The sequence below is a fragment of the Canis lupus genome, chromosome 7, assembly GCF_048164855.1.
Source record: "Canis lupus baileyi chromosome 7, mCanLup2.hap1, whole genome shotgun sequence".
NCBI lineage: Eukaryota > Metazoa > Chordata > Mammalia > Carnivora > Canidae > Canis > Canis lupus.
In genome coordinates this window covers 30,326,583-30,353,971 of record NC_132844.1, presented here as the reverse complement: position 1 = coordinate 30,353,971, position 27,389 = coordinate 30,326,583, and the positions used below count along the sequence as shown (strand labels likewise).

The 27,389-nt window shown below is 35.2% G+C and overlaps 1 long non-coding RNA gene across 1 annotated transcript in view; it reads right to left on the bottom strand.

Annotated features, from left to right (window-relative positions):
- Positions 1 to 552: 552 nt before the first annotated feature.
- Positions 553 to 27,389, bottom strand: part of LOC140636714 (uncharacterized) — a 31,243-nt gene continuing 4,406 nt past the window's right edge. The window contains exons 2-7 of the long non-coding RNA XR_012033921.1: positions 26,152 to 26,333; positions 22,482 to 22,612; positions 17,206 to 17,277; positions 17,018 to 17,102; positions 16,053 to 16,210; positions 553 to 1,278 (exon numbers count right to left, since the gene is read on the bottom strand). This is a non-coding gene — a long non-coding RNA (uncharacterized lncRNA). The remainder of the gene's footprint in view (positions 1,279 to 16,052; positions 16,211 to 17,017; positions 17,103 to 17,205; positions 17,278 to 22,481; positions 22,613 to 26,151; positions 26,334 to 27,389) is intronic.

Sequence of the window (27,389 nt, the reverse complement as noted above, 5' to 3'; positions counted from 1 at the left end):
AAATCATAGCACCTCAATTTAAGGAAAGATCTCAATCTCAAAGGCCCTTCCTTTGCATCCCTTCCCTATTAGATCACTTCCTCATCTACCTGTCCTGCCCTACCTTTCCTGTCTGCTTGTCAAATATGAGAGGCAGCAGGTTGTTCAGGCCCTCAAAGTTTACATACTCCTCTGCAGGAGGAATGGGACTGATTTTTAAGGTTAGTTCATACTGTATAGTCCTCTGTTCTTTCTTCCAGAAATGAAGTATATTGTTACTTATAGCAATAAAAAAGAGAAAAGATGGTAGACTTAAGTTTCAAACCTTAATAACTATGAGAGTTGAGGCAATTTATTGATGATCCTAAGCAAGGATTTCTTTATTGCTAAAATGTAAATAAAATATACATTCTGGCTTATGGGAATTAAATTAAAGCATATGTGGAAAGACACACATTACTTTTCATTAATCCAAGAAAATTAGGTTAAAATTTAGTCAACTGCTCATAAGTCTTTTTTTCTTTTTGATATCCAATTTTATTGAGATATAATTTACATATATTTATTTTATATAGATAGACTGATGAGTTTTGATAAATGTATACATCTGTGTAGCAAATATTAACCACAGTCAAGATACAGAACATTTCCACCACATCCTAAAAGTTTCCTGGTGCCTCATTTACTGACAGTTGGTTTTACCAGTTCAAGTGTCAGGTCACCATTGCTCTGCTTCTCTTTAGATTAGGTTTGTTTCTTCTAGATTTTCAAATAAACTGAATATGTGCTCTTTTGTGTTTAGCTTCTTTTGCTTAGCATAATGCCTTTGAAATTCATCCATGATGTGTTTGTTAATCAATAGTTTCTTCCTTTTTATTGACAAATAATCTTCCATCATAGTATATACTGCAATTTCTTTATCCTTTCGCCAGTCTATGAAACATGTATGGGACATAAACGAGACACGTACACACACACACACACACACAATATGGGGATATTATGAGTAAGGGTGCTATTAACATTTATTTAAAGTTTTGTGTGAACATATAATTTCAATTTTCTAAGGGTAAATATGAGTAGCATTAGTGACTCATATGCTAAATGCACATTTTAAACTTATTAAAAACCGGGATCCCTGGGTGGCGCAGCAGTTTAGCGCCTGCCTTTGGCCCTGGGCGCGATCCTGGAGACCCGGGATCGAATCCCACGTCGGGCTCCCGGTGCATGGAGCCTGCTTCTCCCACTGCCTGTGCTCTGCCTCTCTCTCTCTCTTTCTCTCTCTCTCTCACTGTGTGCCTATCATAAATAAAAATAAAAAATAAAAAAAAAACTTATTAAAAACCTGCCAAACCATTTCCCAAAGTGGTTGTTCAATTTTATATTCCCACCAACAATGTATGAAACTTCTACTTGGTCTACACCCTTACCAACAGTTGATGGTGTCAGTCTTTTTGATTTTAGTCTTTTTAACTCTAGTGGGTATATAATGTTATCACAGTGTGATTTTAATTTGCATTTTCCGAATGGCTTTTCCAGTGTTAGTTCCTTTAATTTTTTTAAAGATTTATTTGTTTATTTATTCATGAGAGGCAGAGAGAAAGAGAGAGAGAGGCGCAGAGACACAAGCAGAGGGAGAAGCAGGCTCCACGCAGGGAGCCCAAGGAGGGACTCAATCCCTGGTCTCCAGGATCACACCCTGGACCGAAGGCAGCGTCAAACCGCTGAGCCACCCGGGCTGCCCTGTTAGCTCCTTTAATATATTTTCTTTACTGTAGCGCCTGTTCACATATTTTGCCACTTTTGATTAAGCAATTAGTTTTCTTATTACTGAGTTGTAATAATTCTTTATACATCCTGGATACAAGTTTTTGTCAAATACATATATAGTGAATATTTTCATCTAGTCTGTGATTTGGCCTTCTTATTTTCTTTATAAGAACAGAACTTAACAGTTTTGGTGAAGTCCAATTTATCAATTACTTTACAATTCACTGTTTTAAATGTTTGATGTAGGAAATCCTTACCTGTCCCAATTTTATTAGGACTTTTTCCCCTATGATTTTTTCTAGAAGTGTTATACCTTTAGGTCTATGATTCCCTTTTGGATTGATTTATATATATGATAAATACATATTTATATCAAGTACACGTGTTTTCATGTGGCTATTCAGTTATTCCACCATTTGTTGAATAGACTATTTTTTCCCTATCCTATTACCTTGGCACTTTGTCAAAAACAAATTAATCCTTTGTGTGTAAGTCTATTTCTAGATTCTCCATTCTGTTCTGTTGCCTTATATGCCTATCCTTTTGCCAATACTCATAACAAGGTAGCTTAGTACTAAGTCTTGGAATGAAGTATTGTAAATCCTTGATCTTTGTTCTTCTTCAAAATTGTGTTGGCTGATCCAGATTATTGGCATTCTCATATAAAGTTTAGAATCAGCTTGCCAATTTCTATGCAAGAAAAAGAGAGCCTATTTGAAATTTTAATGGGGACTATACTGAACTTGGAGGAGGAATGAGTCTTCTACTTCCCTATTAATTTTCTATCTTCCTTTTTATTAAAAACCAAGAAAAGTGTGCTGAAATCTCCAACTCTGATTGTGTTTTGTTTATTTTTCCTTTCAAGTTTTGCTCTGAATATCTTGAAGCTCTGTTTTGTGGTTCATAGATATTTATGAATTATATGTCTTGAACTTACTCCTTTATCATTATGAAATTTCCCCCTCTATTTCTGGTAATAGTCTTTGTTCTAAAGTCCATTTGTTGGATATTAATATAGTTATTTCATCTTTCTTAGGAGTAGGGCTTGAGTAGTGCTATCTTTTTCAATCCTTTTACTTTAAATCTATTTGTCTTTATATTTAAGTATATTCCTTATAGAGAAAGTATAGACTTTTGGTTTCAGATCTAACATGTAAAGTGCTTGGAAGCCATCACTTCTGTCCTTAAAATAAGAAAAAAACTGAATTGAAAATCAACAACTTTTCCTGGACCCAACAGAGGTTGCATGACAACTAATTACCACTCCCAAATCTCAAGAATTAGGTGAGTTTAGAGATTCATAGCTAAGATCTGCTTACCTAGAGCATAGCCACTACAGCCATAAACTAGATAAGTGCTTAACTTATAATTTTGAAGAAATGCTGGAAGCTGAATGTGAGTTAACTTGACAGAGAGTCTCAGGGACTGTAGTTTTAGGGGAGGCCTCCAGACTTTTGTGAGTTATACCTCCAGGAATCCCACCAGTTCTTCTAGTGAAGACTTGAGAAAGATGACCTCTTGGCTATAGCAGAGAATGGAAAAAGTAATCATTGTGAAATAAATTCAGAACATTCTTAATAAGAAAGACCTATTCTCCAAGGAAAAGGACTTTATCAGAGACTCATACAACATGGAGGAAGAGAAAATTCCCCCACTCCAGCCTTGTCAAGTCTTTAATCACCAAAGTGTATGTGGGAGAAGGGAAGAAACACTTGTGAGGGTTACAGCCCAAGGATATAGCCTCACTAAAAGACTAAGATTTAATCATAAGATTATAAATTATAGATGTGTCCCTCCCACACATCACTGCCTCAATATGGCTTCAATATAATTGGATTATAGCTAAAAGAGCTGGAAGACGCAGACTCTCTGAGGAGTAGAGAATTTAAAAGTCAATAGGGGAAACAAAAACAAGGACCCTAGAAGAATTTGAAGCCTCTGGCACCAAAAGATAAAGCAAACATTAAATACCACTCAACTCCTAGCCAGGTTAACATAAAATCTCACAATAAAAGTCTATTTACTTTAATTGCCATTCCTGACACATCACACGTTATTTCAACACAAAATTTTTAAGACATACTCAAAGCCAAGATAAAACACAGTATGAGAGACAAAGCAAGAAGCAGAATCAGACTCAGATATGATACCAGTATTAGAATGATTAGACAATGGATTTAAAATAACTATGATTAAAATGATAAGAACAAATGTAGTTTCTGTTTGTTTTTACCCATCTAATAATCTCTCTCTTTTAATCAGACCAGTTAAACCACTTATATTTAATGTAATTATTGTTATGGTTGAATTTAAATCCACCAACTTGGGGTGCCTGGGTGATTCAGTTGGTTAAGCATCTGCCTTCCATTCAGGTCATGATCCCAGGGTTCTGGGATGGAGTCCTACATAAGGCTCCCTGCTCACTGGGGAGTCTGCTGCTCCCTCTGCCCCTCCCACCCTCTGCTTGTGCACTCTTTCTCTCAAATGAATAAATAAAATCTTTTTTTAAAAATACACTGTCTTGCTATTTGTTTCTATTTTTGTTGTTGTTGTTGTTATTTGTTTCCCAGGATTTCTTTTTCCTTTAGTGGCTGTGGTTCTCGGTCATGTCCCTTTAAGGAATGAAGAGGTTAGACCAGAGAAAGAGTGGTGGGCAGCAAAGCAAAATTTTATTGAGTGATAGTGTAGAGCTCCTGAAGAGGGAGGGGACCTGAGAGGTTCCCTATTAGGGTTTCTAAATCTAGGAGGTTTTATGAGATTATTGGTAGACTGTTTTAATCTGATTATCCCTTCAGATTATCTGTCACCAATAACTTTTTTGTCATCTCATACTTATCTACCCATAAAATGGTTGTGTATCTGGGAAGGGGTGGAGGGATCCTTTCAGGGTGGTGTAGAATAACAGGGTGAAGTCTTTTTCCTTTTAAAGGTAGTTTGCTCTTAGGAAGGGACCTCTTGCCCTTGCCTTTCTTTTGGATTATCTTCCATTATTTTTCCTTTTTTTGGATTTATTAATTTTTCCATGCTATCTTCTGTATTACCTTACCAGTCACATCTTTTATTTTTTAATTACTTCATAGTTTATAATATGTACCTTTAACAGTATATTTTCAAGTAATATCATGTTGCTGATAAATGTAAGGACTATATAACATAGAATAGTATACTTCCATTTTCCTATCTTCTTTTATGCTATTGTTACATTTTACTTCTACATATGTTCGAAACCTCTCACCACATTACTATAAACTTTATTAAGCAGTCAATTATGTTCTAAACAAATGCTTTAAACTCGATAAAAATACTTTTCCTATTTACTTACATATTTAACATTTCTGGTACTCTTTACTCTTTTATGTAGATGCAAGTTTCCATGTGGGGGTCCTTTCCTTCCATCTGAAAAACTTCCTACAACACTTCTTGTAGTGCACATGCCCCAGCGATAAACTCCACCAGCTTCAGTGTCTTAGAAAACCCCCTTCATCTCCATGTTTATTTATGTATTTTTAATGATTTTATTATTAAGTAATTTCTACACCTGACGTGGGGCTCAAATTTACAATTCTGAGATCAAGAGTCTCATGCTCTACTGACTGAGCCCAACCAGGTGCCCTCCATGTTTAAAAGATATCTTCATTGGATACTTTTTCTTTCAGCATACTAGAGATGTTTTTCTATTATCTTCTGAAAATACAGTTGAGATCATCCTTAATTATTTTTCTCCTGTTTTTTTTTTCTTTGATGGTTTTTAAAGTTTTCTCTTGATCACTAGTTTTCAGCAGTTTGATTATGATGTGCTCTGGTACGGTTTTCCTTGTGTTTATCTGGCTTCAGATTCTTCCCACTTTTCTTCAGATCCTACTGCCTGGGATCTAAATATTCTTTATTACTTTTTTCAGTCTTTTTATTTTTGTGCCCTTCATTTTGTATATAGTTTCTATTTTGGGGGGGTTTGATATCATTATCATCTGCAGTATCTAATGTTCTATGAATCTTAGCCAGTGAATCTCACTTCTGAATTTATTATTTTTTTCACAGGTGTTCCCATTCCATTTCTGTCTTTCTTATCTTTTCTATTTCTTTCCCATTATTAATTTGCATTAAATTCTTTTTTTTTAAAGATTTTATTTATTTATTCATGAGAGAGACAGAGAAAGACAGAGAGAGAGGCAGAGACACAGGCAGAGGGAGAAGCAGTTTCCATGCAGGGAACCTGAGGTGGGACTTGATCCCGTGTCTCCAGGATCATGCCCTGAGCTGAAGGCGGCGCTAAACCACTGAGCCACCCAGGCTGCCCTGCATTAAATTCTTAAACTACTTACAAGATCCATTTAAAAGTCTTTGGCTCCTAATTCCATTCTCTCTGTAAACTTTTTTTTTTTTTTCTTCCTTTTCCTGGTTACAGATCACCCTACTCTGGGTTACATATGGTAGTTTTTGATTGGATGATGGGCATCATGATAATGGCAATGCATATTTGGATTTTGTCATCCTTTTTTTTATTTTTAAGAAGATTGATATTTGCTCTAGAAAGCAGTTTAGTTATTTGTGCATTACTTGATCCTTTAAGACTTGTTTTTATTCTTTGTTAGGGTGAGTCAAGAGTAGTCCTTATTCTAGATGTAGTTTAACCTTTCTACTAATGGCATGACCTTTCAAAGTTGCCTATGATTTCACAGCGATCAATAAAGTCTGTTCTGGTTACCAGAGCTCAAAACTTCTCTATAATTATTCAGTTTATAGTTTTCTCGTTGTTCTTTGTCCCACCTTGTAGAGTTTCACCATATATGTGCACATTTTAGGATTCAGCAAAAGTTCAAGTGAACACCTAAATAGATTTAAGAGTTTGTTGTTGTTGTAGTTGTTGTTGTTGTTGTTTTTGCTTGGATTATTTCTTTTCAGAACTCTGCTTTACAACTTCCAGGTAATGCAGCCCCACTGAATTCTATTATTGGTCTCCTCAACTCAATAAGACTAATCTGTTGTGCTTGAGATTCCAAGCGCATATACCACATTCCAAAATGTGCCTCCAGGCAGAAGGCCAGGGTAAATGTAGGGTAGGATTTATTTCACTTGTTTCTTTTCTCTTAGAAATCACATTTTTACACTGCCTGTGGCTCAATGTTTAATGACAGTAGTTTCATATATTTTACCCTGTTTTTTAGCTGTTTATAGAAGAAGGAGAAGTCTGTTTTCTCTTAGCATATTCAGAAATAGGATCTAATAAGCTATTTTGCCTGATTTTTTTCACTGATGTAGTATAATGGTATAACAGTAGTAATAATTAATAATAATATACATACAATGAGTCAGGTACTATAAGAGCCTTTTAAAAATATCTCATTTGGTCATCATAAAAATACTACAAAGGAAACATTATCAACACTTTATGAATGTGGAAAAGGAACCTGAAGGATAGAAAGAAATATCTCAACTTGGGCATCTGGGTGGCTCAGTTAGTTAAGGTCCAACTCTTGATTTCAGCTCAGGTCATGGCCTTAGGGTTATGAGACTGAGCCCCATGGCAGGCTTCTCTCTCCCTCTCCCTCTCCTTCTGCTCCTCCCCCATTCGCTCGCTCTCTCTAATATAAATAAATATTTTTTAAAAAGAACTCAACATCACATAACAAAGTGACAAATTACAACTCAGACAAATCCATATTTGCCTTATTCCATAGTCTCAACTGTTACACACATCACCATCCTGCCCTTTAACTGACTTGGTGCTGTCATCTCTATAGGCTTTTCTTTTTTGTATCAACATGGAGATCACATGGCATGGTTTGTTTAATAGATTTCATGATTAACTTCCTGAAATAAGAACGGCTTAGAGTAGCAGGGGAGTGGGCTGAAGGGAGAGAAACAGGAATATCAATCACTCTTCTATTAAAGTCCTAGGGGGGAAGACAGGTCTTAAATTTGGACTGGGAGAAGCTATACAGTTCAATCATAAACTGTTTATGTGGCTTTTATAAAAATAAGTGTCTATGGAAAGAATCATGAAGCCTAAAAAGAATATTTAAACATCTGGAACAAAGCTCCATTTCTCTATCTTAAGAAAAGCTCTACCCCAAGACAACATTTCAATCTAAAATTGTGGGGACTTTGGGCATTGAAAGGAAATAGAATATCAGCAATTCCATGTCTGATTTTTTGAATAAATTATCTGCTATATGAAGATATTTAGTCATAGGAGGTCAGCTGGTGCTAAAGCAATCAATGCAATTGTCATTATCAATGGATAACTAGAATCTGACAACAGTAATATGACATCCTAGGAGCGTAAAAATCCATTTCCTAAGGAAGTAAGAGTCAACACATATACACAAAATGTGCTGTTTTTTAGATTATTCTATTCTCCCAACTGTATAAACATAATCACCTGAAATTGCAGACTCTAAACTTTTTGTCCTTGATAATAATGTTTGAAGCAGAAATGATGCAAACACATTTTCAGAGGGTACATTAGCATGGAGATGTAAAGCCAATGACAGCATAAGGAGAAGGTTTAACTCTCCAACTATTGAGCAGTAAATGCAATGAACCCTTACATTGCATACTTTTAAACAATTTTATTTATTTATTTATTATTTATTTATTTATTTATTTATTTATTTATTTATTTATTTAATTTTGGGGCTGGATTTCCAACAAGATGAACTTTTTAAAGAAACCTCATTATTAGTACATGATAAGCTTAAAATTACATGCCACCCTTAATTAAAGTTGGAAGGAAAAGCAGCTTTTTGTTTTTTTCCAAAATTCTGTAGGATGAACTTATAACTTATTCTTTTCCCATCCAATTTTTCAGATGCATCTGAGGAAGAGGAGATGGTAATATAAATAACAAAAAAAGACATAGTTAAAATAGTAGGTGAGTACATTTTCCCTTAAAGTCATCTTCATAACTTTTGATACACTAATATGTCCATGATAAACTACTCCTGAAACTATTCTAGAGTATAATTCAAATACTACTTCTAAGTACAAGTTAGTACCTGCCTTCTAATTGTCATAATAGAGAATCTAGTTCATTCACTTTTATAGTATCTCAGATAAGTAACCAGAGGCACTAAATGATCAGTCTTATATAACCATATATAAATAAACCATGTAATTTTCTCATATGACTATTCTTAATGAGTTCATATTAATTCATGTACATTTTATGTTTAAAATATATATATTTTGCATACAGTAGAACACAAAGATTACCTCTATGCAATGACCTACTTGCTTAGGACCAAGTTTTAGAACAGAGGACTGATATTTCTCAGTGTTTAAAAATTTTCCATGTTTCTCTCTTACAACATTAGGTATCTCCATTAGGAAAAATAGCATTTTACAGGAATCACAGGACAGTAAGCAAAATTTCATCATCCTTAAAGTGACCCATGTACTAAGAAAAATGGATAAGAAAAAATTTCCCTGTTTCCATGACACACGAGGAAAGGAGTAAGTGTATTTGATGTCTGTTGCAGAATACAGGAGAACTTTTCCTTTAGAAACAGTGACATCTTTGACACCCAGAATTGATAACTGAGAGTGAGTCTTTCCCATCCATGCCACTGGCTCCCTCTGTTCTTTCAGGGCAGTCATCGTGGCTCTTCATTTCTCAAATTTAAATGAAAACACAACTGATGGTGACCTATTCTAGGCATGCTACTATTAAGTGTTTTCTGTTAAACAAAATTGGATGGCCTATGTAACAATTAAAAACTGCTCATAAAATACTATCAACTAGTTTTCAAAACCTGAAATAAGCAGACATGGTCGGGAAAAAGAACAACATTTAAACCAAAGTGGTGAGACAATAAAATTCCATTTTAAGTCAGCTTTTCATCATTTTTTAGAGATGTTCAATGTAATTTCCTTTGGGGATCAATTAAATTGATACTACCATATTCTCGTGGAGACAATTGTTTCTAGGATCTTAGGTGAGAACACCCACCATTAACTCCTACAACCTACTTTACAATCTAATAGCTGCCTTCAGATCTACTCAGTAAGTCCCATCAAAGAAGGTAATACTCAGAATGGGGCTGATTTAAAAGTCTGGCTCGCTGGAGACGTAGATACTCTGATACTCTGACCCTCCTAGTTTTTAAGAGGCTGTTCCAAAGGATTTTATTAACTACAAAGTCAGTGAAGAATAAATGGATAATTTGTAGGGAAAGGTAGGGAAAATAAGGTCATTTCCAACCCTAGCTAGGAGGAACTTCAGGATACTTTCATCCTGCCTCACATTTGACTAGTGGAGACCCTGAACTGAGGTCACTGAGTGAATCCCTAACTTTAGCGACAGGGCTGACCCATACAAATATTCTGACTCCCACTTATACATGCTCCCTGCTGATGTTCTTGGAAGCAATGAAAGAGTCCTCAACAACAACAAAAAGGAGTTGTTCAAAAAAAAGTCTTTTGTAATGACTTAAATTTCCAAAAATTCCATGTGAGCATTATAACCTTTCATTTAGCCCCACATTTCTGTTTAGCTCGTCTACTAAATGTATAATAGGAAAATAATTTAACTGAAAGAAAACAAAGATAAAGACTTGCTGCTATAATGGATTACCAACATGAATTTTCTGGAGACATGAACTTTTGCATTGTAGGAGTCTCACTTGCATCAAAAACAGGTATCAGATCAAATGCTTTAACAATATAACCAAGAGATTTTCCATTTTATCTTAATCATCTACTTAAGATCGTATCACACACACACACACACACACACACACACAAAGGTAATTATTTTTATGAAAGGTCCTTAATATAAAAATATATAATTTAATGTTTCACTGACCCAAAAGTATCAAAGCAAATAACTAAAGAAAAGATTTTTAAAAATTCTAAGTTAAGAATAAAGAAATCATGCCACTTGAGAAGCTGAAGTTAGTTTTAACTGCTAGGATTTAGTATTAGGAAACTTTTCATAAGAAAATTGATATCTCAACTGGTAATTTCCAATTGAAATTAAAATACTACAGCTGGAAAAATATACATATTGAATTCATAAAATTCCCAGGAAAACAAGAAAGGAAGTCCTCTTACTTGAAGTAAATGTGGAAAAGACATTAGGTACTGTCATAATCTAAACTGAAGCCTGATATCTTTGCCCTATTATTAATGTGGAAATAATGACTTAACAGGTAAAAACAATTACACAAGAGCAGTCTCCAGCTTATAAAACACTAGAAACTAAGCATCCAAAAGAAGCCTTAAAAAATAAAAATCAATAATAATATTAGTACTAAGTTGGCGACATTTGCTGTGTGTGCATATATATGTGTGTATGTGTATATACATATATGTATATATATTATTCCAGTATGAAAGTGGAAGTAACAGTTTATTTTTTAAAGTTTTTATTTAGGGGATCCCTGGATGGCTCAGCGGTTTAATGTCTGCCTTCGGCCAGGGCATGGTCCTGGAGTCCTGGGATCAAGTCCCACATCAGGCTCCCTGCATGGAGTCTCCCTCTCTCTCTGCCTATGCCTCTGTCTTTCTGTGTGTGTGTAAAAAAATACTAATAATAAATAAAATTAAGTTAAAAATAAATAAATAAATAAGTTTTTAATTTAAATTCTCATTAGTTAACATACCGTATAATATTAATTTCAGGTATATAATACAGTGATTCAAAATAGAAGTAACAGTTTAAAACAAGCATCAAGAGAAAGTAAATGTCTCTTTGAACAGTAAGAACTTCTTGATACCTAAGATAGAATGATCAGGCCAATGATTGCGTAACCATAAAATATGTGGAATATATTTTTCATTAATATATTATGGAAGCTTAGAAGCTTGGATGACAAAGTTATTTTTTTCTTAACTCCTATTTTTTATTATATATCTCTCAGGAGTCAGGAAAAGTAATTTTTTAATCTTTATAAAAAATATCTTGAATTCTCTGAAGTAGGAAGACATCAAAAAGGAAATATTAGTAGTTTACAAATATGTGAATATTATTTAATAAACCTAGTTTGCAAACGAGGAAAAAAATAGGAAAAGAAAACCACATATCTTGGATGATCTCCTTACCAAACCTCTGAGAGACAATGGAAGAAAAAAAATTGGGAAAAAAGAAAAATTTGCAGAACCTGAGTCATGAAGCTGAATTTCAGTTTTAAGGTTTTTTTTTTTTCTTTTCCTCTAATAAAAAGAATTTGTTTGTATTTTACACAAATGTTTTATAAATAAGACTACCTAATTCAACTTTTACATAGTCTTCTCATGCTCTATTGTTATCCTCCCAGCCACCAAGCTATGGGTTAGCTATAATATAGTTTTCAGTTTTACATTTAATTTTGCTGAATTCTTTTAATCTGATTTTCATTTTTGTAAAACAAAGCATCAATATGATTCTGTAAAGATCTTTGTAAAACAAAGCATCAAATCATCAATATGATTGTCTCTTTTCTCCACGAAAGCATATCTCATCATGTTGGTAGTGGAACTGTTCAACAGGAGCATCCTTGACTTTGGGGGTGAGATTCTCCAGGAGGAGACAGTCATTTAGTAGTGTCTCATGGTAAGAATTATGGCCTTCATGTCATCACCCAAATATCAATCTCCTCCAACTAGGCTGGGAATTCTAAAAGGAAAATCATTTAACTTCTTTCTATTCTTTAGTTGGTAGGTATTCAAAAGATGTTTGTTGAGTAGTTATATCTTTATTTTTCTACCTAATATGGCTCTGATTACTTGACTATAAAAAAAAAATCCAAAGCACTTATCAGTTGCCTAATCTTTCCTAGCCATTCTTTTCTATCACACACCACCTGTGAAGAATTGATAGCTGACATATCCATTTGATTGTCAAGACTTACTATACTCCACCAACCTATTTGACCAAAAATTTTGGCTCATCTCATTTTTGTTACAAGCAGTATCCTAAAAGACTTCTCTACCCACAAAGAAGCTGGTAGAAATATTGTTGGGAGGATTCTTCCTGAGGAAGCTGGATCAGAATTTCTCCAAGAAGCTTAAGGTTTCAGGGGACCAAACAAAATTTAAAAATTCCCATGTCTAACAGTTCACAGATAGGTATGGAAAAACAAGTTATCCCAACAGGAAGGAGCCAAGAGATCCAGGGCTGAACTGTCTAAGAGGAGATCTGAGCAAAACAAAAGTAAACCCAGGTTTTATTGGTCCCAGAAGCCCCTTATCAGCATCTATCGTTACAGTTTCTGTCCCATGCATATTCAAAATGCCTGTGCAGAATGAGACCCTTCTGCTAATCTCATCTTAAGAACAAAATTATATGCCTCCTTCTGTGTCTTAGAAAATGGCTTATTTCTGGATGTATACAGTAAATGTTGGGTAACTTAAAGGCATTTACATAGGATTACTTTTTTTTTTTACTGAATAATTGGGATGATCGTCTTTATGACAAAATATTTTAAAAGGAATATCTTTAGTAAAAGGAACATGGCATACTTAATAAGCCCATATATTAAAGATGGATCTGCTATATAGGTGATGAGATCATGTAGGCAATTGAGTATGCACCAGAATCTATGTTTCTAAGGTTGCATCATAACACAGACTTATCATGAATTTCCTATTTCTGAGAAATTTGTGAAACTGATATTTTTGGGTCTGATAGACCTGAGTTTTTAAATTTATTCAGCCTCTTAATTATCTCTGAGATCTTGAACAGTATGAACTCACTTTACTGATCTGGAAAAAGAAAATAATACCCATCTGAGAGGGTTGTTATAAAAATTAAAGGAGGAAGGGGGTTAAAAAAAGCCATTTGCCAAAAATATATGTAGTATATTTAAACAAATATATATAGTATGATTTTTCTCCTTTTTCCTTCCTCCCTCCTTCCCTCTCTCTCTTCCTTTTGCCCTTCCCCCTTTATTGAAAGCAAGCAAAAATCAAAACAAAAGCCTATATGAAACTAGATACAATAAGGATTGTGAGGGCTTCAGTGAGTCGTAAGTGAGCTGGTTTGTCTAAGGACTTGGACCTTTGCTTTCTTGCCTGGGATATAGAAACAGAGACTGGAAAAGAATATGAATGTTTGGGTGTACATTGAACAGGAGGACATGGATAGTACTTTTGAGAATCTCTCCTATGTCATTAATTTTCTTGCCCCTGGATAACTCCCCTCAGTTTACAAATACCCTTCTCATGAATTGCAGATCTCTTATATCCAAATGTCTTCTTCTAGCATCCCCACTTGGATAGCTAATAGGTATTGATGACTTAACATGACTAAAATCTAACCCCTGGTGCACCCCTAAAATCTTGCTCCTCTACAGTTTATGTCATCTCAAGGAATGACAATTCCAACATTGATATGTTGATCAAGATGAGACCTTCTTGACTCCTCTCTTGCTCTCATTCCTTTCATCTAATCCATAAGTAAGTCTTGTTGGCTCCACCTTCCAAATATATCCAGAATCTGACCTCTTCTCACTGCCTCCATTGCTACCATACTGACCTACATTGTCATCATCTCTCTCTTACTTTGGTAACTTCCTTTCCAGTTCCCTAACTTCCTGGAAGGTATTGTCCAAAAGCCAGAGGGATCCTTTTTTTTTTAATATTTTGTTTATTTATTCACAAGAGACAGAGAGAGACAGACAGACAGACAGAAACATAGGCAGAGGGAGGAGAAGCAGGCTCCATGCAGGGAGCTCGAGGTGGGACTTGATCCTGGAACTCCAGGATCACACCTTGAGCCAAAGGCAGAAGCTCAACCACTTCGCCACCCAGCTGTCCCCAGAGGGATCCTTTTTAAATGTGGTTTCTTTGAAACCCTTTAGAAACTTCCCATAGCACTTAAAGTCAAAGTCTTTATCAAGGACCCACATTATATGGCCTCATTTTGCATACACACACACACACACACACACTCCATGTTTCCTATACTCCTTCCTTTGATTTTTCTCCCTATAATTATATAATTTTCATATTTACTCTGTTTAGTATCTCTCTCCCCCCCTTCCAAAATACACAAGAATATAAACTCTGCAGGGCCAGGAATGTTTATCTGCTCTATTCACCAATATACACTTTCTGTTTTTCTGCTTAAAATGGTGCCTGGCACACAGCAGATGCTCAACAATATGTGTCAAATTAATGAATAAATAAATCAATTTGATGTTATGAGAACTCTACTTATTTGCATATCTGAGAGACCTGGTCATACAAAGCAATAACACTTTCTTATCGCCACATCCCAGATGAAACTTTACAAAATGAAAGTATTGCTGACCAATTAAACTATATCATGTCTTAGTGCTTCCAAAAGTTTTTCTTATCAAGGACAATTAGCCAAGCATTTGATTCCTTCCTAGACTGGAGAAGACAAAGCAAATACTTGGAGTGTGGATATAAACAGAATTGGATGCCCTAGGTTGCCCTGGAACTCTTAGTCCACTCTCTCCATTGCCTCTAAGCTAGAATGCCTCAGCCCTCATCAGATGTGTTAGAGGTTCTTTCCCTTCACCTACTTTTCCCTCAATGATTCCTTATATCATTTATATGCACTTTATCTTCCAATTGGGTAGGCCCACAGCATCAGAGTTCACTGGATAAAATAACAGTAATGGGTCGCAGTAGTAGAAGCAACTTGATGCATATTCAGCATTTGTGCCAAGCACCAAGATATATATTTTGCCCACATTATGTCATTTGGTGTTCACAATAGCACTGAAAGGGAAGTACTGTCATCACCCTCATTTCGCAGAGGAGAAAACTGATGCTTAGGTTAGGTGAAATAACTCTTCATCTCAAACAGTAAATGACAGACTTGGAATTCTGTAAATTCTCTTAACTATCAGTGAATACAAATTACCTTCAGATATATTAAAAATATTAATTTCCAGGGCATATCCCTAGAGGCTGCCATTCATCAGGATCTGGGTGGAGCTGAGAATCTGTGTTTTTAACAAGTGCTCCAGGCAATTCTTTTTATAAGTCTGGGTAAGACTATATTAATTATTCTGCCTCTCAGTCAGGCAGTCTGATAATTACAAATTGAAAATGACAAACAGAACTGCTGATATATAGAGTACTCTCCACTGTACTCTCCCCTGCCAATCAAGATGGAAGCCCTTGTCAGCTGATACAACTGGCTGTCACAGATGCGTGCTTGTTGTATTTAAATTTCATTTGTTTTCTATATGAACAATAGCCAACAAGTTTTTCTAGTACATTTCACTCCCTCCTATTAGGTCTTTACTAATGTGATACTCAAAGCTGTAACTGAAAAGAAAGAAAAGGATTCTAAATTAGTTAAATTTTAAATATAAGTTGTTTACAGCATGTGTGTTTTTTCTTACCTTCTTTGTATATGCACCTTCTCCTCCCTCACTGAGCATCAGGCAGTGAGATGCCTGTAGGGCTGTAGCTCCCAGCACCAAGCTACAGAAGATGAAGCATCCAGAGAAAGGCTGATGAAAGGTTGGTGGCTTTCACACTGAGTCAGTTCCTTTCCTTACTGTGGAGACAAATAAAGAAATTGGCAAAATATACAACTAACTGTATGAACACATGGTACTAATTGTATACAAACATTTTCAAAATAATGGTCAAAGAAGAAAGCAATCTTGTGTGTTAAAAATACCACAAACTTTTAAGCCGGTGGGAGTGAAGAGCAAATCCCACTACTTCTTGTTTGATAAAACCTCAGAATCTTCAATGACAAGAAACACCATTGTAATAAAGTACATTCGTGGAAAATATTTTGAAACTAATTGTTGGATTAGACAGATTCTGGGGTTAAAATAGGGTTTATGACAAAGGATGAACTCATAGTTAATCAGCTTTCTCACTTAAGGCTCTTCTCATATGTTCTAATGACTTGTATTCTAATCTCTAAAAAAAGAAATCAATTTAACCTCATTTTGCTCTTTGTCTTCTAAGAGGTAAGATCTGTCTCCAGATAGCAATTACACATTAATGAGATGAATTATGAAATGTTTCTCCTATTAATAATCATGCAGATCCACTGTCAATTCTACAAACTAACCATATACCAACTTTTTAGTATGTTCTAATCAAAAATCTTCACATACACACACACACAATTCATGATTAACAGAAGTAGTATTTTTTTCCATATTATTCTTTCTTTACAAACCACATTATTTAGTCTCTTGAACAATGGGCTATAAAATGAGGTTCCTTTAGTTCTTATCTTGGCTACACAATCCCTTGGCCTTGATTTTATATTTGACAAGCTGCCTACCCACTCTGTATCTCAATTCCCATTGATAAAATAAGAAAAGCGTCGCATACAACTCACCAGGTAACTGAGAAGAGTTTCCAATAAAGAACTTCAAGGAGTTTCCAACACTCATATTTGCATGGGTTCTTATCAAGGCATAGCACTAGGTTGAGCCCAAGGATTCAATTTCAAAAGAGAAACAGAGCATTAGCAGGGTAGGGCTGTAAGCTCCATCTTTGTAAAGGCCTATGTGAGTTGAAAGTTACCTTAGTCTCAAAAGCCTTAATACACACACTCGAAACACTATGTGTCTAGATCAAGAGAGTCATAATACAATACTATAAAAGAAAAAGAATTCAAAATTAGCAAAGAATTTCTTGAAAATCTGGAGATAGTATTATGGTATCACATGTAAACTTATACATATGTAAATTGTAACAAGCATAATAAGGAAAGGAAATGCTACTGAATAAACAAAAATGCAGATAATTACTTTGATAAATGGAGTATAATATTATTATAATCTACTTGATGAAATCAATGATTAAAAATGTTTACTAACAATTCTTAATATTTTGGTTTCCTTCATTCTTCCATTTAATTCATACTATTGAACACGTACCATTTGCTAACTGTAGGGAAACAACTGTAATGTGGAGTTGATGTCCCTACCTTAATGGAATGTACTTGCTAGTAAAAGGAAGAGCTCACTTGGGGTGTCTGGGTGGCTCAGTGGTTGAGTATCTGCCTTCAGCTCAAGTCCTGATCCTGGGGTCCTCCCCACAGGGAGCCTGCTTCTCCCTCTGCCTATGTCTCTGCCTCTCTCCATGTCTCTCATGAATGAATAAATAAAATCTTAGGAAAAAAAAAAAAGAACTCATTTTAGAATCTGCTAAAAAATATATTAAATAAAACCATAAATAAACAGTTTCTACCCTTATTTATAGGTATTCTAAAAGATGACACATTAACATACAATACTTTCCTAATACCTACTTTAAAAAGACCTTATGATTTTTCTCTCTGAGATAAAAGACCAGAGGAAAGAAGTGTTATGTATTACGGGCTTTTGGTTGGGGGTTGGGAGTTGGTGTGGAATGGATGGTGCCATGAAAATCACAAGTCCTTTATGTGAAAGAAGGCAGTAAGCATGATTCCTGTGATCCATGACATGTGCAGCAGTGACATCTAAGAAACACACATATAAAATAAATATATAGCACATGGGTTAAGAACATAGATTCTGGAGTCATACTCCTGAATGTTGACTTGGACACTTAGAATCTACATAACCTTGTGTCATATAAACTCTATATCTCAGTTCTCTCACCCGTCAAATGGAAAGAGCTGTGTCCACCTGGAAAAATGGACACAGTCCTTTACTCCTCATCGACAACCCTTATGGCTCCACCTATCAAAAAGAAAAGTCTAGTTCCCTTCTACTTTGACTACAGACAGGCCTCTGGCTACCTGGGCCAACAGAATTCACTGGAAGTGACACTGCATATGTACCAAGGGCGGACCTCAAGAGACTTTCCTCTCCAGTACTCTTTTCCAAGCCCCTGTATCCCCCTTGTGAACACAACGCTGCCATCATTGTGAACATGCTCCTGGATAACGAGCAATCACATGGGTCAGAATGAGTGAGTTAGCCCAGTGGTCCTAGCTGAGACTGCAGAGATATAGAGAACTCAACAGAAAGTATCAAAGCCCTCTACCTGACCCACAGCTGACAGAAAACACACTAACCCAGCCTACATCAGCAGAACTGCCCAGCTGACCCACAAAATAGTGAATAATATTAAATGGTTACAGCTTGAAGCTACTAGGTTTTAGGGTGTTTTCAAACACTTCAAAAGTTAACTGAAACACTTCAGATAAGGTCAATTAAATAAATCCAAATAGTGCCTGGCATATGATAGCATTATGTACTTGCTATTGTTATTAAAAGAGATAGATTTTGAAATTGAGACAATTTGCCAAAAAACCTCTAAATCAAAGTCAGCTGGACTCCTTGTTGGCTTTGCATGCTGGTATGGATGGTGACATGGTGGCTGTGAACATGACATCTAGCAGTCAGGCTCAGATCTCTGGGGTCTCCTAACTTTCTGTACAAGTGATTTACATCAGAGAATAGTATTTGTCTAAATAGCTTCAAATCCACTCACTAATTGGCTAAGTGGAAGGAAATTAAAAATGTATAAAGTAAAGGATTTGGAAAGCCAACTATTTGATCATTGCTTTTAGTCTTCCCAATAGTTTGGTAATAATCTTTACTCCAATTAATTAGATATAAGCAACTTCTCAAAGCAAACAATTCAGAAGGAAATCTGGGACAAATAATTTATGGATATGTTTATAATATGCAATAGTCCTAGATTCCTGATAGTCTCAGACCAGCAGCATAAAGACAGTAGACAGTAACTGCTTTTGGCCAGGAGTCCCTGGTACTCTGTAGTGTTTAATAAACAATATTATTTTTAAAAGTTCCTATAGCTATGCTACAATTAGTTTGTACTTTGTCTCAAACCATAATACTAACTTACATGTTGTTTTCAATCCATTAGGATGCAGGGAAACTGTCTTATGCATGTGCATGAGATGAACTCTGAATATCATGCCAAGTCAATTCTATGAATTTCAATATGACATTCTTATCTTTCCTTTATTAAACTTAGCTCTAGGGAATTTCAAGGCCTTTTACACAGAATCCAAATGGCCTTTGGTGGTTGCCACACATATCTTCTTTTATGATGTTGGTACTTTTGGTTAATGTTTTCTTTTTTAAGCATAAAAATTCACTGTAGAGAACATTAGTTCTCTCTCCATTTCTCTCTCTCTCTCTCAGAGAATGTAAGTCAATTTGAAGCCTAATTTTGAATTTCTCTACCCAACTTAATGTACTTGCCAAATACAGAAATTTTACATTCAAATAAGGAAGCTTTGATTTAATTATAATGTTTCTTTTTTAAAAAAAGGCAAAATTATCTTATTCTTTTTTTTTTTTTTAATTTTTATTTATTTATGATAGTCACACAGAGAGAGACATAGAGAGAGGCAGAGACATAGGCAGAGGGAGAAGCAGGCTCCATGCACCGGGAGCCCGACGTGGGATTTGATCCCGGGTCTCCAGGATCACGCCCTGGGCCAAAGGCAGGCGCCAAACCGCTGCGCCACCCAGGGATCCCAAAATTATCTTATTCTTTTTAAAAAAATCAATATCATCAGCAGTTATCTGATTGTACAGAACAACAGGTATTTCACTTCATACTAGATTCTATTCTTCTAAAAGTTTGGTGTACATCACACACATAAAATATTTACTGCCCAAATAACAATGTGTTGGGGAATTTATAGAGTTAGCATGTAAAAATAAATTTATAAAACTAGCATTGCAAATAATTTTAGCTCTAGAATACAATGTCTTTTTAAAACATTTTTGATGAATGTGTAAGTCTTATGGGACTTATTAACCAGCACGTTCCTCACTTTGGAATTCCATGTGATTATACCTGATTGAGACACATTTTTCACCTATTAGTAGGGCACTCAGCTCATGTGAAAATCCAGAGGGAAGCCTTTTGTGGCTTTGTGAAGAACTGGAAAGACATACTAGCGAATCTTCCAATAGGTTCATAAGTTTCTTTGCACTAGGCTTCTCATTTGCACTGAAGTAAAAAATACATAATAGACCCACACACCATGGTCTTTTATATATATCATCATCATCATTTCTTTAGTACTTCCAAAACATTATGACTTCTCTTAAATTATTTTTAGAAAACCATGGGAAAGTGAAGGTTGAACTGGCCACATTGACCCCACATTTATGGACAACTAATTCCTATGGTCTGCCAAACAGCTGGTCCCAGTAGTGGGCCAAGAGACTGAACAAGATTTTATTCTTCCTGGAATAATAGTAGGCAAATTGAGAGAGAAACTGTCAAATATCACAGGATCTTGGACCCAGACTGTGAGAGATTTTAAAGGATAAAGACTGACCCCTGTATTTACATTCTCCAGCCAAAAGACAGGGTTAAAACCTAAATTATACAAAATCTTCCAATATTGTCTTTTCTCACTCAGAACATGGCCTGCAAGACCCCATGCTATCTGTCCTCCCCACCTCAAACTTTGGCTTCATCTTCTGTTACTTTCTCACATTGACTTGCTTCCAATTACATGGGCCTCTGCCAAGACATACTTCTACTGTGAGATGTTTGCATTTGCAGTTCTCTCTACCTGAAATTCCCTGTCCCCACACATTTCCACATGGTACATGCCCTTATCTTTGAAGATCTTTCTTCAAAAATTACCAGTGAGGCCTTTCTTTGACCACCTTAATTAAAACCAAAAAACAAAAGTCTACGCTCCATATTTTCTGTCTCCTTTGTGTTTTATTTTTTACAGACCACTTACCACCTTCTAACATACTCTATTATATATTTATTTCATTTGATGCTTGCCTTTTCCCATCAGAATGCCTACTTCATAAACTCTATTTCTATCTTTCACTGATGTATTCTGAGTCAACAGTACTGTCTGGCATTCTATAGGTACTCGATACATACTGCATGAATAAAGGAATGAGCAACTCAAGTTCAAAGTAGTTAATAACTTTCATGAAGTTATACCTTGGAATTTAATGACCAAGCAAGACTAGACACCAATTTTCTGATATCTCCTTCACAAAAATGTAGTAATATGACAATAGCATGTTAAAAAGACATTGAGATAATACAGGTGCCAGTCTGAAACATAAGCCTACTAATATTTATATAGACCTTTTTAAATCAAAAAGCAAACTCACATTAGTTCTGAATTAGTTCTTAATTTTCTTGACCATTCTCTCAGGCATAAATTAATATCTCTATTTACAGATTATAAACTTGATGCTCAGAGATTAAAAGAAAGGCTAAGTTGGAAAGAGATCTATTAAAAATGGTCTCCTTCTCTCTAAAACACTTCTTCATCTCACAAAAAGATGCACTGCATATTTCCATTCAATGATAGTTCTCCTAGTACCAAAATTTAAAAATGCAATTCAATGTGCCCATAACACGTCAGGTATAATTCTTAAAGCATAAAGCAAGTATTCCATTAGTATCACTTCATCTGGATTCTCTCTCTCATTTTGCCATAAGCTTTTATGAACATAATTCTAAGGTCCAAATATAGTTGTATAAAAGAATAGTTTTCTTTCTACATATTTTGATTTTATGTGAGTATAAATTGTGTGTGTGTATTGTGTGTGTGTGTGTGTGAGAGAGAAATTTGTTTTGTTTCAGTTTGAGAGAATCTACCAGTCTTTTAAAGGTTTTGGGCCTACTTTGAACAAATCCAATCACCCAAAAAGGGCAGTATAATATTTAAAACAACAAAACAAAACAAAACACTCAGGAAAAATAAAAAGAAACAGGAAGGAGAAAGGGCATATAATTTAAAACATAATTAGCTGGAGAAAATGCAAAAGTTATCCCATTAAATTCTAACAATTTTCAAGGAATAATATGCCTGCAGGTTGCAGGCAGATGGATCTTACGAGCAACCTGTACTGTCAATCTTCTGTCCTAGGAGAGAAAACCTTAGTAGCTTCTCATCTTACAAGTCTGCAGTCAAAAGGGTCAGGTGGAGAATTTCATTTCATTACATGGGTCCCAGTGGAAGCAGAGCCTGAAAAGGAGTGATAAGCTTTGCTGAATCGCAGAGAAAACCTATGGCAATTGCAGGTGTTATGACTTTACCCTTTCTGGTAGTTGAGTATCCTAATGGCTTGCTCTTCACAAGACTGAAGAATGGAGGAAAGAAGGATCCCACAAAGTCTTGTATAGAGCATTGCCAAAGGATTCTCCCATTCTTTTAAGTGTTTGTCACTGTTGTTTTACTTGACATCTTTAGACTTTTATTAAACTTAGTGCACAAGATGATTGCCTGGAGGTTTCCTAAATGCTATAGGAAAAGAGGAAAATTATCATTAATGAATTCAATCCAAATAATTTTAAAAGTAATTGATATGGAAAAAGCCCTGATGTCCATTAACAGATGAATGGATGAAGATGTGAGATATATATATATATATAGATATATATATAGATATATATAATGGAATATATTGGATATATTGGATATAATGGATTATATATATAATATAATGGATTATATATATAATGGAATACTACTTAGCCATCAAAAATGAAATCTTGCCATTTGCATCAGTGTGAATGGAACTAGAGGGTACTATGCTTAAGCAAAATAAGTCAATCAGAGAAAGAAAATTATCATATGATCTCACTCATAGAATTTAAGAAACAAAACAGAGGATCATAGGGGAAGAGAGGAAAAAATAAAACAACATGAAATCAGAGAGGGAGACAAACCATAGGAGACTCCTAATCCTACGAAACAAATTGAGGGTTGCTGGAGGGGAGGTGGGAGGGGGAATGGGATAACTGGGTGATGGACATTAAGGAGTGCACATGATGTAACTAACACTGGGTATTTTATAATGCTGATGAATCAATGACTTCTATTTCTGAAACTAATGATCCATTTTTGTTAATTGAATTTAAATAAAAAATAAATATATACTGCCATTTGTGCAAAAAAGTAATTGAAATAAAAGTTAACAAGTTATGATGGTGAACTAAATACCCCCCCCACACACACACAAAATTCCTAGAGAATTATCAAAGAGAAATATCTCTTTGTTAAACATTCCAGGAATGTGATTTGTGTTCATGATTTGTGACATCTCCACATTTTTTCGAGTGGTTTATAAACCATTAATGTGCCTGGGTTTAGATACTGGCATTTTTCCTCTTAAATGCACTCCAGTGAAACAGATTCAAACATCCAACATCTTTGGTGAATATAGTCCTTATGTCTATTTGTGGGCCATTCTTTGGCATGGGAAGATATGAAATTTATCAGATTTGGTGACTAATAATTAGAAAATCTGGGCCTACAAGATATACTCAGGATACCTTACATGAATGCCTTTACATCACAGCTAGATGGAATACTCTTGAAATGCAACCAAATAAAAATATATCCCATTGCCAAATTACAAGGCAACCTGTGTTGCCTTGAACAACACAGGTTTTGAACTGCATGAGTCCACTTATAGATACATTTTTACAGTACTGTAAATGATTCTTCAATATGATTTTCTTAACAACACTGTTCTCTAGCTTATTGTAAGAACCAAGTATATAATACATATAGCATACAAAACAGGTTTATGTTATTGGTAGGCTGGTCAACAGTAGGCTATTAGTTAAGTTTTGGGAGAGTCAAAAGTTATACATTGATTTTAAATTCTGTGGGGAGTCAGCACACTGAGCTATTCAAGTGTCAACTGTACAATAAGATCACGGTTAGAATCTCACAAAAGCAAACTGATTTATAAAAAGGTGTAGGATCTAAGGTCTTTTCTAGGAATAATGCATTTACCATAGAGGCATTTGGTTTCAAGAAAGTTTATCTGGGACAAAAATGTATATTACACAACACAGGTTAAGTATTTATGTGACAGCTATCTTTATGGGACACCTGGGTGACTTAGCAGTTTAGTGCCTGTCTTTGGCCCAGGATGTGATCCTGGAGTCCCAGGATCGAGTCCCACATCAGGCTCCCTACATGGAGCCTGCTTCTCCCTCTGCCTATGTCTCTGCCTCTCTCTCTCTCTCTCTCTCTCTCTCTCTGTGTGTCTCTCATAAATAAGCAAACAAAATCTTAAAAAAAAATAGTAAGCTAATCAATTACTAGAAAAAGTCCCAAAGACAATGTTCCCTAATGCAGCAATTAGGAAACTAAGTATGCAACAAATTCTCTGAAAATATAACAGTACCAAATGTATCTTTTATGGACTTAAACCATGTATGTGCATTGTGGTATATTTTACAGGCAATATATATAATTGTAAATAGGCATTTTTAAAATTAGAATATTGAAAAGTCCTTAACATAAATGGAAAAGAAAGACTAAAAAACCCACTAAATTCATAGGATCTTAGACTCCAAAGAAATATGTATATCACTTCTATCTTTAGCGTCTTAAGGCATTATGATATTTAAGTCATTCTAGGAAAGAAAAAAAATCATATGGATGATCATGACAGAAAATTATTTAACAATCAGCCTTGAAACTCTACTTTAATTATTAATTACAGATTTTTTTACTATACTTTCTTTACTAAAACTATAGATTTTTTACTTACTTTCTTTACTAAAACTAACCAAAATTTAAGCTCCTGACTCAGCTAGATGAAGATGAATAATTGTAAAGTGCATTCCCATGTAAGAGTTATGAACATAAAACCTCTATTTTCTGGCTTGGTTTGAGAATAAGGGTCTCATGGATTACCCATTTACAAACTATGAGAAGGCACTAAATTTACATTTAGTGAAATTTAAACTTGGTGGCAAAGGATAGAGATTAATGAAAACCATTATAGAAATTTTCATTACTCCAGAATCCCAATCATGGACATCTCTTGGCATAGTGTTTATAGTCTTGTAGTGTATAGTGTAGCATAGGAGAGAGTTCTGATCAACAGAAGTTGAAATGAGTCATCTTTTCAGACTCCGCCCTGTCAAAATTAAATAATCTCAATACATTACACTTTCTTGAGTCTTATTTCTCTGTCCTTTAATCACCTTTAAGGCTCACTTCTGAACAACTTCTAAATGTTCATCACTCTTCTCTGGCTTTTTTGTTTTAAGTTACTTGATCAAATGTCAAAGGAGGCTGTTATTAGTCTTTATACTAGAATTTAATATCATTTCAGGAGTAGATATACTCTTAGAAATCTTGACTTGTATGAAAGCTACATATATGAAAGTATTTAGCTATATCACCTCAGTGGAATATGTCTAAGGGGAAATTCTTTTACCAGTGTTTTATTATTTGTAGGAAAGAGTTTTTACTCAAATATATATATCATAAATTTACTTTGTTTATCTGAAATGTTGGGGAGGAGCAAAGGATAAAGTGATTTTAAAGATCTATTGGCTACACTCTTGTTTTAGAAAAATCAATTAACTTATGAGTAGGAAAATGCTTATAGCAAAACTACATATTTTTATGAGAACACATGTCATCAATGATATTGGCAGTTTGGTGGGAAGTATACATATTTTCTACTAGCACATATACCTTTATTGACATGATCTTTTGATGAGAGGTGCACATTTTTTTATTAACACACATACCTATGATGACGTTTTGACATACATGATATTTTGGTCAGAGGATCCTTAATCCCTTCCTCTTAGGCCTATCAGAATAGAAAAAGGCATCCAATTGCCCTCCCTTCTCCTGTGGAGTGTCATTTAGTCCATCAAATACTCATGAGCCAGGCTAGAAGAGGAGTCTCCCAGTGCCTATGAAGGTCCTGGAAGCAAGAGATGAAGTCAGGAATGGAAGAAAAGTTCAGTTTTTCCAGTTCATATCCAGCCTACAGCTTAATTCTTAAATTCATTTTTTTTGTTGATAGCTTTTATTTTATTTTTTTTAATTTATTTTTTATTGGTGTTCAATTTACTAACATACAGAATAACCCCCAGTGCCCGTCACCCATTCACTCCCACCCCCCGCCCTCCTCCCCTTCTACCACCCCTAGTTTGTTTCCCAGAGTTAGCAGTCTTTACGTTCTGTCTCCCTTTCTGATATTTCCCGTACCCCCAACCACATCATTGGCCTTTCATTGTCCCTAGTCAGGACACTTGTGGAGGTGAACATTTACTATGTTCATAAATTTTTTTACACTCCTCCCATCAAAAAGTGGGATCTTATTCCCAAAGTGATTTACTTCTAAAAATTAAAATGTGACAAAAATGACCCTATTCAACTTTGAAAGCTGGATTAGAAAAGGTCATTAGCCTTCTACCTGGCTTTATCCCTTGGTACATGCACCTCAGGAGCCCTGAGCTGCTCTGTAATAAGTTTGGCTAAGCTGAAATTGGCATGCTGGAGAGATAGAGTGGAAAGACTACAGAGAGGAAGAGCGGTGCAAAGGAGTCCCAGCTATTTTTGCCTCCAAGCATTTGAGTCTTCCCAGATAACAGCCATCATCAACTGCCAGACTTGTGAGTGAACAGCATTCAGATGGCTCCAGTCTACCATTCAACCACTCTGGTAGAGCAGAGACAAACAGTTCCTGCTGAGTCCCACCCAAACGCTTTGTGAGAAATTTAAATATTCATATTGTTCTACAGTATACCAATTTTGGGGGTGATTTGTTACATTGCAATAGATAAGTGGAACACAGACCTTACTTCTACCCGTAATGAAAATCAGCTTCAGGTACAAAAATGGCTAAATCGGTAGTCTTCAAACTTTTTTGATCACTCACAATAAATTCTGGCTTACTTATTTATTGATTTAACACACGTATGACTACACTAATGTATTATACACAAATATAAACCTTTAGAAGGATCAGCTAAAA